The sequence below is a fragment of the Nicotiana tabacum genome, chromosome 22 (assembly GCF_000715075.1).
Source record: "Nicotiana tabacum cultivar K326 chromosome 22, ASM71507v2, whole genome shotgun sequence".
Lineage (NCBI taxonomy): Eukaryota > Viridiplantae > Streptophyta > Magnoliopsida > Solanales > Solanaceae > Nicotiana > Nicotiana tabacum.
In genome coordinates, this window is record NC_134101.1 from 61,096,205 (window position 1) to 61,109,384 (window position 13,180).

The following is a 13,180-nucleotide window of genomic DNA, read 5'->3' on the forward strand; positions in this document are numbered from 1 at the left end:
CATAGAGCTCGGTTATACCCGTATACAGATAGTCCCCTCGTTTTTCGGAGAGTAAGCGATTAAAACGATATGAACCCTCGGTCCTTACTTCGATAAATCATGACGACGGGTACATGGCGTAGGTGATAAGAATAGTGGAAACGACCCGTCAGTCCAGTCTTCGAGGCATTAAATGTATGTCAGTTGACGGTCGGCTACCTCGGGAGATGAACCGCCGCTTGAGGAACCTATAAATACCCTTTAATCCGTTTAGAACTTTTACGCTCACATCCTTCTTGCGTTCTAAGAACTTCATCTTCTTCATCTTCTGTTTTTTTCATTGCCAATCTCAAAGCTTCCCCTTATCAACAATCTCTTTCCTTTATTTTTTTTTATAAAAATGGCAAAAACTTCAAAGTCTGTTCCTAAAGAAGAAACACATTCTTCTTCAAAACCTTCTGAAAATGCTCCTCATGCTGCTACTGAGGAACCCCCTATGAGATCATACATCCCTACCAGGTGCCCTAATGTGGCTGCTTTCAAGGTTGAGAATACGCCCATGGTACAGGGTCGATGCGAACCGGTCTCGAGGTACATATGTACGATCACAGACAACATCCTCGATAAGGTTAAAGAGGATTGCAACTGGGTAGGCAAACATGTAGTGGTTCCTACCCCTAAAGAATCAATTACCACATACGTGGAGGGTATCTTAAGTGTTTACACTTACCCTTTCACGTTGGGTCCTCTAGACCCGATTATCGTAGCCTTTTGCAAAAGGTATGATGTGACGCTTGGGCAGATACATCTTTCATTTTGGAGGATCGTTATTCTGCTTCGATTCTTTGTGAGCAAGGTCAAGGGATGTCCATTCACCATCGACCATCTCATGCGCCTGTAGAGCCCTCAACTTTACCGATGAGGGTTAATTAAGCTTGCACGCCAAGCCATCAAGACCTTGTTCTTGAGTATCGAAATCGGGGCTGGTTAGGTAGATTTGTTCGAGTGAGAACCTCGGACTTAATCCCGGCCGCGGACATGCCATTCCCTGAGAAATGGAACATGAAACGTAAGTTTAGCTTTGCCTTCGGTATTCCTTTTATTGCTTTTCATTCCGTTTGGTTTCTCATCGATGCTATGTGATACAGCTGTTGCGCAGATGTCGAACCCCATTCCCGAACTTAAAGAATGGGTCGAGGGCATTGCGACACAGAGACTTTATTCCGAACGCTTATGGCGTGAGCTCTCGAAGGGCCGATGGGAGGACCGTAATCATGGTAAAGGTTTTTCCCTAATAATACATCTGATCTCATTTTTTCATCATCAGTCTCTGATCCGTTATATTTTCATTTTGTTGGTTTAGGAAAGGTCGTCGAGATGAGGCCTCCATCAGCTAACAGTGATATACACTCTGATCCCCCTGCTTTGAAATAGGGCAAAGAGAAGAGGAAAAGAAAAACTTCAAGTCATTCGACCCCTGAAAGGAAAAGACCGAGTAAACGACCTGCGCAGAAACCTAAGAAAACCAGTGCCCGAGAACTTTCATAGGACTCACTCAATTGGTTGAGGGATGAGTCCGAGGAAGAAGAAAATTCTGAGTTAGTGGCCCGCGTGAGAAGCGGCTTCGAAATGCCTCAAGCCATGGAGGCCATGGAATAAACAGCGGCTGAAGTCTCCGAGAGGGCCGAGACCAATTTGGCCCGAGCTAGTGAGGTCGAGAAGGAAAATGTGACCGGTACATCCCGATCATAAGATAACGTTCCCCAAGAGGTGCTTGGGGTGATTGACCTTTCTGGGTCGCTTTCGTTTACGACTTCTATGATAAACGAGGCCCAGGCGTTGAAAGGTAACCTCGGCGATGGGGCCCAAGGAGTAGCCGATTCTTTCCATAATTTTTTTGACGGCCTAGATTCCACTGCTTCGGAAGATGTTACCTGTTTTGGCGACCTAACGGTACCAAGGAAGATACCGTCCCCGGGAGCTGGCGGGTCCTCTTTGATCCCGAAATTAGTGAATCAGTTCCCTACTTCGAGTATTGATCCTATTCGGAGGCGAGCAATTTATATGTCCATCCCGGAGGACGCCTGGGTTTTTTCTGTCCCAGTGGAAATTGCTAGTTACCTTCGGTGCTTGGTGACCGAAGAGGATCAAATCAAAATGAAGGAGGTAGAGTCGCCCTGCCTTTTCAACGAAGCTCAACATGCGCTGAATTGGGTAATTTCGCATATCCCTTTGTTATATACTTAGATTCAATAGTGAATAATCCTAATATCTTCCTTTGTGTTTGCAGGCCTCAGTGCTTTATCATGAGGCCTTTCTCCGATACCGGGAGGATTTCAAGCGTCACAAGGCCGAGACTTGGGAGCTTGCTGAGAAGAAGGATACTTACAAGGTTCTTAGTGAGAAGCTTCAGGCCGTGTTAGAAGCGGCTCGAAAGGAGCATGCCGGTTTGCTCGAGCAGGTAATACGAATATTCAATATTAGTGATGGTGATTCAGATACTTTGGCTAACGACCCGAAACTACAAGCTCTAAAGATACTTGACCTCGGATAGCTTTAGGCAGAGGTGGACACGGTGAAGGTCGAGGTCGAAAAATGGAAGGAAAATATGGACCGTCTGGCCTCGGAAAAAGAAACTACCCGGGCACAATTAGCTTCTGCCGAGGTTCAACTTCGGGATGCAAAGGAGAAGAACTCAACGCAGGCCAAAATGATTGAGGAACTCCAATCTCAGCTCAGTTTAGATGTTTCTGGCCAAGAGAATCTGGCCAAGGAGTTCGAGGCTACCAAGTTAGAAGTCATTACGGTCCGAAACGAAGCTGATAAAAGGGTGGCCCAGCTCAAAGTTGATGCCGAGGCTATACAGAAGCAGGCAAAAAGTATGGTGAAGACCCTCGAGGGAGTCCATGCCCATAATTTTGACATATTGAACGAAATTGAGAACGCCAAGACATGCGAAGCCAATGATCGAAGTCTATCTTTTCCCGAGGAGGATTCCGATGCGTCTGAAGAATCAGGCGAATCTGGTGGCGAGGGAGACTCCGAAGGCGATGACGCACCCCCCAGTGAATATTAGGCCATTTAAATTTTGTACTGTTTATTTTGTTGAGGCAATTTGGCCTTTGTATATGACATGTAACGAGGATATACAGCCTTTGTAAAAAACACTTTGATGTATATATATAAGGCCTCTTTCATAGCTTTCAAATTTCTTCTTTGCTTTATCATTTATTTTCAAAGATTGAGATGCCTTAGCATGAAATAATTAGGTTGTGTTCGAAGGTTCGAACAAACCTTATCGCCTTTTTGGGTTATGGCCAAATAAGCTTCATGCCCTCGAGTTTTATTAACTCGGACTAGCCTTAGCCTTTAAATTAGGGCAATGCCAAATAAGCTTCATGCTCTCGAGTTTTACTAACTTGGACTAGCCTTAGTGTTTAAATTCGGGCAATACCAAATAAGCTTCATGCCCTCAAGTTTTATTAACTCGAACTGGCCTTAGCCTTTAAATTCGGGCAATATCAAATAAGCTTCATGCCCTCGAGTTTTATTAAATCGGACTGGCCTTAGCCTTTAAATTCGGGCAATGCCAAATAAGCTTTATGCCCTCGAGTTTTTTTTACTCGGACTGGCCTTAGCCTTTAAATTCGGTCAATGCCAAATAAGCTTCATGCCCTCGAGTATTATTAACTCGGACTGGCCTTAGCCTTTAAATTCGTGCAATGCCAAATAAGCTTCATGCCCTCGAGTTTTATTAACTAGGACTGGCCTTAGCCTTTAAATTCGGGCAATGCCAAATAAGCTTTATGCCCTCGAGTTTTATTAACTCGGACTGGCCTTAGCCTTTAAATTATGGCAATGCCAAATAAGCTTCATATCCTCGAGTTTTATTAACTCGGACTGGCCTTAGCCTTTAAATCCGGGCAATGCCAAATAATCTTCATGCCCTCGAGTTTCATTAACTCGGACTGGACTTAGCCTTTAAATTTGGGCAATGCCAAATAACTTTCATGCCCTCAAGTTTTATTAACTCGGACTGGCCTTAGCCTTTAAATTCGGGCAATGCCAAATAAGCTTCATTCCCTCGAGGGAAAAAGCCTTACCATGATTACGGGCCTCTCATTGGGCCTTCGAGAGCTCACGCCATAAGCATACAGAATAAGGTCTCTGTGTCGCAATGCCCTCGACCCACTCTTTAAGTTCGGGAATGGGGTTCGACATCTGGGCAACAACTGCATCACATAACATCGACGAGAAACCAAATGGAATGAAAAGCAATAAAAGGAATACTGAAGGCAAACCTGAACTTATGTTTCATATTCCATTTATCAGTGAACGACATGTCCGCAGCCGAGATTAAGTCCGAGGTTCTCACTCGAACAAATCTACCTAACCAGCCCCGGTATCGATACTCGAGAATAAGGTCTTGATGGCTCGACGTGCAATCTTAATTAACCCTCCTCGGTAAAGTCGAGGGCTGTACAAGCGCATGAGATGGTCGATCGTGAATGGACATCCCTCGACCTTGCCCATAAAGAATCGAAGCAGAATAACGATCCTCCAAAATGAAGGATGTATCTTCCCAAGTGTCACATCATACCTTTTGCAAAACACTATGATAACCGGGTCTAGAGGACACAACGTGAAAGGGTAAGTATAAACACTTAAGAAACCCTCCACGTAGGTGGTAATTGATTCTTTAGGGATAGGAACCACTACGTGTTTGCCTACCCAGTTGCAATCCTCTTTAACCTTATCGAAGATGCTGTCCATGATCGTACATATGTACCTCGAGACCGGTTCGCATCGACCCGACACCATGGACGTATTCTCAACCTTGAAATCAGCCACAGTAGGGCACCCAGTAGGGACGTATGATCTGAGAGGGGGTTCCTCAGTAGCAGCGTGAGGAGCATTTTCAGAAGGTTTTGAAGAAGAAGATGTTTCTTTTTTAGGAACAAACTTTGAAGTTTTTGCCATTTTTATAAAAAATGAAGGAAAGAGATTGCTGATAAGGGGAAGCTTTGAGGTTGGCAATGAGAAAACCAGAAGATGAAGAAGATGAAGTTCTTAGAATGCAAGAATGATGTGAGCGTAAAAGTTCTAACAAATGGATTAAAGAGTATTTATAGGTTCCTTTAGCGGTGGCTCATCTCTCGAGGTAGCCGACCGTCAACTGACACACATTAATGCCTAGAAGACAGTATTGACGGGACGTTTCCACTATTCTTATCACCTATGTCATGTACCCGAGCTCTATAATTGATCGAGGCATCTGGAACAATAGGTCAAGGCTCGGCACCTACATAAGAGATCGAAGTTACAGATGTAACTGAGCTCGATATTGAGGATCGAAGTTCAAACAAGAACATCATATTTTCCCTCGAGTTTATCGGGGGCATGACCGACCCCGAAGAAAAACTTTGCCAACTCACACGACAAGAATTATTGATTCTCGTCATTGACCAATCATTATGGCGGAAATTATAGGATTAAGTCAAAAAGGGAACCAACGGTCTACAAAATTTCCTATAAAATAATGTCTTAAAGGTTTCATCTCCATGTATATATATTTAAGGGATGGAGTAAGTCATTAGAGACATTGTAACATACTTAAGAGAACATGATACTATTTTTTCCAGCTTTGTTCATATTATTCTGGCTTCAATAATATCACATCTAAATTCGAGGGAAATTAACCTTGTGAGGCTTAAGTTGTTCAATCTGCATGGTTAGTAATTATTTTTCTACTTATTCTTCCATATTAGATCTGATTTCTCACTTTGTATCAAATTAGATCACATATCCTTAAAACCGCGTATAAATTTAATTGTTATCCAATTTTAGGGGTAAACAACTGTTTTCGACCTCGGGTATTAAGGTCGGCGTAAAGTCGGCCACGAAATCTGCCAAAATTTGTGACTTAATGGCGGTCCAGGAACGGTACTCAATATCGTAACCACTTACTTCCACGGCCCATTTGACCAATCGGCCTGAGAGTTCGGGCTTATGCATTATGTTTCTTAACGGATATGTTGTTATGATACATATGGGGTGACATTGAAAGTATGGTTTTAATTTCCTCGAGGCGCTCAGTAAAGCAAGTGCCAATTTTCTAGGTGGGGGTATCTAGTTTCGGCCTCACCCAAGGTCCGACTAACATAATAAATTGGAAATTACGTACTTTGCTCTTCCCGAACTAGGACTCCACTTACCTCTACCTCCGATACTACCAAATACAAATATAGTTGTTTGATTGCCCTTGGTGTGTGAAGCAGCGACGTACTCGATAAATACCGCTTAAGTTCTTCCAAGGCCCGTTGACATTCTGGGGTCCATGTGAAGTTTTTTTTTTTCAACAATGAGAAAAATCAACGAATCTTATCGGAGGACCTCGAGATGAATCGCCCAGGGCAGCAATGCCGTTAGACTTTGCAAAACCTTCACGTTGTCCACTATCGTGATATCTTTTATAGATTTGATTTTGTCGGGGTTGATCTTGATTCCTCGGTTGGATTCCATGAATCCGAGAAATTTACCTGATCCGACTCCGAACGCGTATTTTTACGGATTCAGCATGCTTTAAATGGTCCTCTGCTCGCAGGAATTTAACCAACATATCGTCAATATAAACTTCCATCGATTTTCCTATTTGTTCTTTAAAATCTGATTTACTAGGCGTTGGTATATGGCACCAACATGTTTTAATCCAAATGGCATTACATTATTACAGTATGTGACGTTTTTAGTGATGAAGGAGGTTTTTCCCTGATCACCCGAGTCCATCCGTATTTGGTTGTACCCGGAATAGGCATCAAGAAAACTGAGGATCTCGTGGCCGGCCGTGGCATCGATCATACGATCGATGTTGGGCAACGGAAAAGAGTCTTTGGGGAATGCCTTATTCAAATCTTTGTAATCTACACACATTCTTAGTTTAGTCCCTTTTTAGGAACTACCACTATGTTTACTAACCAATCCGGGTATTTAACCTCTCGAATGGACCCTATTTTGAGGAGTTTAGATATCTTGTCCTTGATGAAAGCATGTTTGACCTCGTACTTGGGCCTCCTCTTCTGCTTGACCGGATTAATTTTTGGGTCCATGCTTAGTTTGTGAGTGATTATTTCTGGTGGGATCCCTGCCATATCAAGATGGTACTAAGTAAAACAATCTATGTTAACTATAAGAAATTGAATAAAAGAATTTTTTCCTGAGCTCGGGAGTTAGTCCCGTGCCCAGGTATACCTTTTGATCGGGAAAATGCTCAATTAATACAACCTATTCCAGCTCTTTGTCCGTCTATTTGGTTGCGTCGGAGTCATCGGGGATTATAAAAGATCGGGGAACCCTGTAATCATCATCTTCGTAAGTTTTTTACTTATCTGATTGGATTGTTATTGAAATCGGTAATTGCTATTTGGCCTCTGGGTCGACGCTAGAATTCGGTTCCTTCGGGATTGTGAGCGTTGACATCGGAACCACTTCTTCGATGGAAAATATCGCTTTTGCGGCCGGTTGTTCCCCATAGATTGTCTTGATCTCCCTTGGGACTGGGAATTTAAACACTTGGTGAAGAGGCGAGGGTAATGCCCTCATGTGGTGGATCCATGGCCTTCCGAGAAGGGCGTTGTACCACATGTCCCCTTCGATTACATAAAACTTGGCCTCCCGTACAATTCCGACGGTATTGACCGGTAATGTTATCTCTCCTTTTGTGGTTTCACATACCATGTTGAACTCGATTAGGACCCCGACTGCTGGCACGATCTGTCTTGTAGACCGAGCTGTTGTACATCCTTCGATCGAATAATGTTGGCCAAGCAACGTGGATCAATTATCACATATTTGACTCTAGTTTTATTTATAAATACAGATATTACTAGTGCATCATTGTGAGGTTGTATGATCCCTTTCACGTCCTCGTCGCTGAAGGATAAGCCTCCTTCAGGTATGTAGTTTCTAGTTCGTTTCTCCCCGTGACGGAGATTTTGGTGCGTTTCAACATTGGCCCTTGTGGGATGTCGACTCCACCGATGATCATATTTATGACGTGTTGAGGTTCGGTCTCTTCTTGTCCTGTCTGTTTGTTAGAATCCCTATTTCTAAAGTGGTTCTTGGCTCGGTCGCTTAAGAATTCTCGAAGGCGCCCTTTGTTGAATAAACGGGCTACTTCTTCTCTCAGTTGTCGACAATCTTCCGTTCTATGACCGTGAGTGCCATGATATTTGCACATCTGGTTAGGGTCCCTTTGAGCTGGATCGGATTGTAAAGGTCGAGGCCATTTGGTATCACTGGTGCGCCCGATAGCATATACGATAGCGACAACATTGACATTAAAGTTGTACTCTGATAGCCTTGCTGCTTCTTTAGGCCCGATGGTCCTGTCGAAGCTATTTTTGGTCATGAGCCCCCAGTTGCTTCGACCTTGGTCAGATCTCCTGTCGTTTCTTACGGGGTTCAGCCCTGACTCACTGTTTCTTCGATCTCCATTATAGGGCCGATATCGATTCTCGTTTGATCCTGATTCACGATCGATATCTCTTTTGACTCTATCGAGAATCCTGGCGGGATATATAGATTTCGAAGGTGCCCCGAGTTGATCATCTTTGACTCTGATTTTTGACTGATACCGATATTGTACATCGGTCTAGGTAACGACATGATATATATCCTAGGGCGATTCATCTCGAGGTCCTCCGATAAGAGTCATCGATATTTCTCATTGCTGAAAAAGAAAAACAACTTCACATGGACCCCGGAATGCCAACGGGCCTTGGAGAACTTAAGCGATATTTATCGAGTCCGTCGCTGCTTCACACACCGAGGGCAGACGAACAACTATATTTGTATTTGGTAGTATCAGAGGTATCGGTGAGTGGAGTCCTATTTCCGGAAGATCAAGGTACACAATTTTCGATTTATTATGTTAGCCGGACCTTGGGTGAGACAGAAACTAGATACCCCCACTTAGAAAAATTGGCGCTCACTTTACGGAGCACCTCCAGGAAATTAAAACCATACTTCCAATGTCACCCCATATGTGTCGTAACAACATACCCATTAAGAAACGTTATGCATAAGCCCGAACTCTCAGGCCGATTGGCCAAATGGGCCATTTAAGTAAGTGGTTACGATATTGAGCACCGGCCCTGGACCTCCATTAATTCACAAATTTTGGTAGATTTCGTGGCCAACTTTACCTGACCTTAATACCCGAGGTCGAAAGACTTTACGCCGACCTCTTCACAGATGTCGCCTCAAACGTGAAAGGATCCGGGCTTGGCATCGTACTAAAGCCACCGACATGTAATATAATTAGGCAATCTATTAAGTCCGTGAAATTAACTAACAACGAGGCAGAATATGAGTCCATGATTGAAGACCTCGAGTTAGCCAAAAGCTTGGGGGTAGAGGTGATCGAAGCCAAGTGCGACTCACTCCTTGTGGTAAACCAGGTTAATAGGACATTCGAAGTCAGAGAAGAACGAATGCAGAGATACTTGGACAAGTTGCACATGACATTACATCAATTCAAAGAATGGACTTTGCAACATGTACCTCGGAATCAAAATAGCGAAGCTGATCCCATCGCTAATGTGGGATCGTCAGTCGAAGACAACGAGATCAACTCGAGAGAAATTATGCAGCTTATGAGATCGGTGGTGGAACAAGGACATGCCAAGATCAATTCAATGAGCCTAACTTAGGCAGGAGGAATATGTACGTGGAATATATCAGGACTGGAAAACTACCCTCGGACCCAAAAGTATCGAGGGCCTTACGTATCAAGGCAACCCAATTTAGTTTATCTGAGGATGGAACCTTAGTCAGAAGAATGCTCGATGGCCCGATAGCGATATGTTTGGGACCAGGGGACACCAAATACGTTTTGAGGGAAATCCGCAAAGGTACTTGTGGAAATCACTCGGGCGCCGAAGCATTGATTCAAAAAATAATTAAAGCCGGTTACTTGTGGACCGACATGGAAAAAGACGCAAAGGAGTTCGTTCGAAAATGCGATTAATGCCAAAGACATGCTCCGATGATTCATCGAGCAGGAGAGCCGTTACATTCGGTCTTGTCACCATGGCCATTCATGAAATGAGGGATGGACATTGTTGGCCCCCTTCCACGGGCGCCCGGTAAAGCCCAATTTATTTTATTTATAACTGACAATTTTTTTAAATAGGTGGAAGCACATGCATATGAAAAGGTCATAGAAAAAGAAGTCATCGATTTTATCTGGGATCACATTATATGTCGATTCAGAATACCGACCGAGATTGTGTGCGACAACAGAAAATAGTTTATTGGCAGCAAAGTAAGCAAGTTTCTTAAAGACCATAAGATCAAAAGGATCTTATCCACTCCTTACCATCCCAGTGGGAATGGATAAGAAGAATCCACCAACAAAACCATAATCAGAACCTCAGAAAGAGGTTGATCGATGCAAAAGGAAAATGAAAAGAAATGCTATCCGAGGTCCTATGGGCGTACCGTACAACCTCAAAGTCCAGTACCAGATCCACACCATTTTCTTTGGTTTACGGCACCGAAGCTTTAATACCGGTCGAGATCGGAGAACCAAGCATTATATTCCAACATGCAACAAGGGAATTAAATGACGAGGCTATGAGTACGATCCTGGGATTATTAGATAAAAGGCGTGAAGCCACCCTTGTCCGTTTAGCCGCCCAAAAACAATGGATCGAGAGATATTATAATCGAAGGGCCAACTTTTGGTATTTCAATACTAGGGACTTAGTATTAAGAAAAGTTACACTGAATACCCGAAACCCGAACGAAGGAAAATTGAGGCCAAACTGGGAAGGACCGTACCAAATTATCGGGATCACCGAAAAATGATCCTACAAGCTCGGAACAATAAACGGCGAACAATTACCTAACGACTGGAATGTATCTCACTTAAAATGATATTATTGCTAAGGTATGACCCCAATTTTTCTTCTCTTTATCTGTTTTACATTTCAAACCGACACTTGTAGGCAACTCATAAAGGATGATGCGAGATCCTAGTTCTGAATGCATGCGATGCACTCTTTTTCCCTTGTACCAGTTTTGTTCCAAATGGGTTTTTCGGCAAGATTTTTAACGAGGCAACAAGTAATCGTGCTAACTTAGAAATCGAAGGCGGGCACAAACTGGTGACAATGATCACAACAACATCCGAGGCCTCTCAACGGTCAGCCTTGAACATTGTATGGCAATGTCCTCGAATATCGGATTTAACAAGGCATTTCGACTCCGTGATTGAAGGGCCTCGACCAACAAGATTTATTGTAAGGGCCAAAGGGTCAAATGAACCGTGCCCGCTCAAATCATTAAAACCTTGACACAAAACGTATATACATGTACAACTATTATGCATAGGAATAAAAAAAGAGACTCTTCTTTGCATATAAACATCTCATCTTCAAAAACATCACTAGCATTTTTCAAGGAATTCCCGACAAATATCAAGCCCAAGGGCCACCTTAATTAGAGTTCGAACATTGACTTCACTCGGGGACTATAGGCATTGCCTAACTTATAAGGCTAAAGCTAGTCCGAGTTAATAAAACTCGAGGGCATGAAACTTATTTGGCATTGCCCGAATTTAAAGGCTAAGGCCAGTCCGAGTTAATAAAACTCGAGGGTTTGAAACTTATTTGGCATTGCCCGAATTTAAAGGCAAAGGACAGTCCGAGTTAATAAAACTCGAGGGCATGAAACTTATTTGGCAATGCTCAAATTTAAAGGCTAAGGCTAGTACGAATTAATAAAACTCGAGGGCAAGAAGCTTATCTGGCATTGGCCAAATTTAAAGGCTAAGGCCAGTCCGAGTTAATAAAAACCGAGGGCATGAAGCTTATTTGGCATTGCCCGAATTTAAAGGTTAAGCCAGTAAAAGTTAATAACACTAGAGGGCATGAAGCTTATTTGGCATTGCCCGGTTTTAAAAACTAAGGCCAGTCCGAGTTGATAAAAGCAGAGGGCATGAAGCTTATTAGGGATTGCCCGAATTTAAAGGCTAAGGTCAGTCCAAGTTAATAAAACTCGAGGGCATGAAGCTTATTTTGCATTGCTCGAATTTAAAGGCTAAGACCCGTCCGAGTTAATAAAACTCGATGGCATGAAGCTTATTTGGCATTGCCCGAATTTAAAGGCTAAGGCCAGTTCGAGTTAATCAAACAATCGAGGGCATGAAGCTTATTTGGCATTGCCCGAATTCAAAGGCTTAAGCAGTCCGAGTTAATAAAACTCGAGGGAATGAAGCTTATTTGGCATTGGCCGAATTTAAAGACTAAGGCCAGTCCAAGTTAATAAAACTCAAGGGCATGAATCTAATTTAGCATTGCTCTTATTTAAAGGCTGGGTCTAGTTCGAGTTAATAAATCTCGAAGGCATGAAGATTATTTGGCATTGCCCAAATTTTAAGGCTTAGGACAGTCCGAGTTAACAAAATCCGAGGCATGAATCTTATTTGGCATTGCCGGAATTTGAAGGTTAAGGCCAATACGAGTTAATAAAACTCGAGGGCATGAAGCTTATTTGGCATTGCCCGAATTTAAAGGCTAAGGTCAGTCCGAGTTAATAAAACTCGAGGGTATGAAGCTTATTTGGCATTGCCCGAATTTAAAGGCTAAGGCGAATTCAAGTTAATAAAACTCGAGGGCATGAAGCTTATTTGGCATTTCCCGAATTTAAAGGCTAAGGCCAGTCCGAGTTAATAAAACTCGAGGGCATGAAGCTCATTTGGTGTTGACCGAATTTAAAAGCTAAGACCAATCCAAGTTAATAAAACTCGAGGGCATAAAGTTTATTTGGCATTGGCCAAATTTAAAGGCTAAGGCCAGTCCGAGTTAATAAAACTCGAGGGCATGAAGCTTATTTGGCATTGCCCGAATTTAAAGGTTAAGCCAGTACAAGTTAATAACACTAGAGGGCATGAAGCTTATTTGGCATTTTCCTGTTTTAAAAGCTAAGGCCAGTCCGAGTTAATAAAACTCGAGGGCATGAAGCTTATTTTGCAATGCCCAAATTTAAAGGCTAAGGCCAGTCCGAGTTAATAAAACCCGATGGCATGAAGCTTATTTGGCATTGGCCGAATTTAAAGTTTAAGGCGAGTCCGAGTTAATAAAACATGAGGCATAAAGCTTATTAGGGATTGCCCGAATTTAAAGGCAAAGGCCAGTCC